At 52.4% G+C, this 3,394-nt stretch overlaps 1 pseudogene; it reads right to left on the bottom strand.

Annotated features, from left to right (window-relative positions):
• Window positions 1-990: 990 nt before the first annotated feature.
• The window catches only part of LOC112551538, a 49,781-nt pseudogene continuing 47,377 nt past the window's right edge, over window positions 991-3,394 (bottom strand).

The raw sequence follows: 3,394 nt of genomic DNA on the forward strand, positions 1-3,394 counted from the left end.
GAGCCCCTGCCACTCCTTGGATAAACATGCTGTGTCTTTGCACCCTGAGGCTAGGATAAAGACTGACGGCCCCAGAAGTTTTGTTGCGCTGGGCCGAAGGTTATGTAAATCCTCAACAAGGTGTCGTGGAAACACACGCAGCATACTTTTGGGTCAGGTCAGCAGAAGCTTTTATTTAAAAGAAACTACAGCTGTAGGGGGGATTTCAAAGTGACATGGATTTTCCAAGCACTTGGAAGGGGTCCCCCCCCAAGAGCAAAATCAGGAGGCTTATATACTTTTTAACAGTTGCTTACAACTCACGTGATCATATAGTGAAATTAGCATGAAAAGCGGCTATAATATTACTTCATTATTTCTTTGCTGTAATCAGGATGGGAACTAATGGGGGAGGCGAGGTTAGTTCAGAAACCTCCTTCTTGCACTTGCAAATCAGAGTTGTACATACTTTTTGCTATCTTTAAGGCCGCGGTGAGCGAAGCAGTTGCAGAGGAGTTACAAAGAACAAACACTTTCTCTTATCTGTTCTACTATACAGAGCCAGCAATTCTCCACAAAGCGGTTATGTCATCTTATAACTAAAATAGTCAAAGTTTAAGGCATATATTTTTTCTGATTCCACACCTCCTTGCTGTGCGATCCCTTTCTTGGGCATGGGCTGGTCCCGTGCTGGTGCTCCCCTCTCTCACCCACCACCGGGTCCCTATGTTTCCTGGCCTGTTGCCATTTTTGCATGAGTTCTTCCCACACAGGCACCACCATCTCATTGTGGGCACCACTGTGCCTGAGTGAGGCCTGCTTTCCTGCTGGCCTGCTGGGGTGCTCCAACTCCACAGGTGTACTGGTTGTGTAAGTGGTGTTGCGAAGCCTCCTCTCTGGAGTTCTTCACATATTTCCCACTTTAGGTTACCTTGGGCAGCCCTCTCCCATCCCCACCTGAGATGGAGTCTTCTGCACAGGGTCCTGCGTGCAATTCGGGGTCCTGCTGCATCTGTGTTGGGAGGGAGGGCATCCACTTGGGTACCCAATGCTCCGGAAGTCTGGAGAGCGGTGTGGTGCTTCCCTGGGTATTTTGGTCTGTGGTGGGAACCTGCTGGACTCCTTGCAGTGGTGAGTTGAGCCTCCAGGTTTTTCCTAAATGCTATAAAAGCCAGAAAATCGTCCAATGCTTCCCCAAGTGTGGTGGGCTTGGGGAAAACTGCCAGATTCTTTTGGCAGCTGGGAAAGCATCCAATTCTGTGCCAAGTGTCCCAGTGCAAGCCCTGGGTGCCTCTCTCTCCAGGTCTGCTCTTAGGCTCTTCCCACTGGTCTTAGGGCAATTGTGGTGAGGTCCTCAGTTTGGCATGGCACTGCCTGCCTTGATTGTAGCCAGGCCACCTGAGCCACAGTGCCGAGGTGCGGCGGGTGGAGACCTGTGACGAGGATACATGAGAGTGAGGAGGCCAATCTCTACATTAAGATATCCTAGGGCTTTGAATGCTACAAGCAAATGGGGACATGATGGGCTGGGGGTTGGAGGAGTGGTAAGGGATGGATCAGCCTGCATATAGCCTGGTTACTTTATCTTCCCCCAGGGCTGTCTGACTGATGACCTCCGGTCATGAGCATTTTCCTTCCTCATAAAAGCTGTAGTCATTCACAAAAATGTTTAGGCCCATATGCACATTTGTGCTTTGAGGACATGGCAGAGAGACACTATTTCCAGGGAACATGGAGTTTCCAGCTGGATACTTTGGGGGATATCCATCATACAGCAACGTAACACCGGGGCACTGTGAAGTAGTTCAAAAGAGTGCCTTCTTTCCAGAGACAATTGTGACTCCTTCCAACAGCAGCAATGTGTAGAGGGCACTCACGGGTGCCTGTGCACCCCCTGAGAGCGCTTGTGCATCCGCTGACAGCATTTCCTGCTTAGGTATGGGTGGGGGAGCAGGGAAGAGTGCTGTTCTCCCCCTGAGAGCACCAGCCAGGGTGTGGGGGCGCCAAGAGAAGCGATCCCTTGTCATAGACTGGCTGCTGGGGGGAAGTACGCCTCCTAACTCAGAAGGCACCAGTTGACAATACTTCACTCAGAAGGACCAAAGCAGGACATGCCAAGGTTAAGCCCTTTTGAAAATCTTGCCATCAGTCTGATGGCAGTGGGCTGGACTGTCCAGTCCACATCTGATGGTCCAGATCTAGGCCAAGGGCACTCCATTTAAAGCCAGAAAGCTGAACAGGTGTAAAATCAGAGCAATGCAGCAGTGGCTCATACCATGCCCCTTGCTTTGCTCTTCACACTTGTGCATCCTCCTTGCCTTATAGCCCAGGTGTACTTGCAGCCTGCCTGGCTTATAGGCATGTTCAAAGGACATGGGTCCTTGTAGCCTGAAGAAGCACTAAAGTAATTATGGCCCCTCACTTGGAGTGTGCAGGCCCAAGACAATGAGACAAAAGAAGAGGCTGCGGAAACCTAGAAAGAACAGGAAACCACTTACATGCTCAGAGAGGCAGAATCACCAACACTGGCATCCTGTGGGCCTATCCCGGATCAGGCAGGGGAGGATGGAGGGAGGAGAGGACAGGGGTGCGTGTGGAGGGGAGGAGTTCAGGTGTTCATCTCTTGGGGGCAATACAGCATGGGACAATCCAGGCCACCCTGTGGGAGAAGGGGCAGAGTCAGGGCACACTCAGAGTGGGGTGCAAACCAGATAAGAAGAAACCAGTGTCAGGGAGACGGGGTTGATCTTGACCCCTCCACTGACACCCAGGAACAACTACGGGGTAAAGGAGAGTCTCCCCAGCAGGGAGCAGTACGTGGTTGTCACACATGGCTCAGTGCGGCTTTCTGTCCCAGCAGGCCTGATGGGCCAGAAGCTCTGACCTCCAAACCCCGGGGTGAAGCCCTGGCAGCAGGGTACTTGGGCCCAGAGGTGGGCAATAAGGGGCCAAAATGGAAGATGGCTGGTCCTTATGGGGTACTAGAGCCCTGGCAGAGAGGGAGGATGGGTCATCCTGAGTGGCCTGGAGGCAGGAGCCACCCGATCATCGTGTGGCCTGGGGAAGGGCACCCCTCACGCCTGGGGCTGCTGGGGTGCAGGGGGTACACTCACCTTCTTACTGCTCCCCACTGTCATGACCCAAAGGCATGATTTTGTGTGTGCTTCGGCACCAGAATTATCCCCGCCAAGTTGCAGCTTCATTGCATGGGAGAGTTTCCTGTTGCAGAGGAAAACCCCGGTGCAGGGACGAGTTTCCCGCCTTTTCTGCAGCTTCTTTTGCAGAGTGCATTGCTCGAGTTGCAAGAGGAATGCACGGTGCAAAAGAGTTCCCGCCACCGGTATGCAAATTCGTTCCCCGCTATTGGCTAGTTTTAAATTATTCCCACGTGGCGGCTAACGATTGGCCTGTTAGC

Source organism: Alligator sinensis, unplaced genomic scaffold (assembly GCF_000455745.1).
Source record: "Alligator sinensis unplaced genomic scaffold, ASM45574v1 scaffold653_1, whole genome shotgun sequence".
NCBI classification, from domain to species: domain Eukaryota; kingdom Metazoa; phylum Chordata; order Crocodylia; family Alligatoridae; genus Alligator; species Alligator sinensis.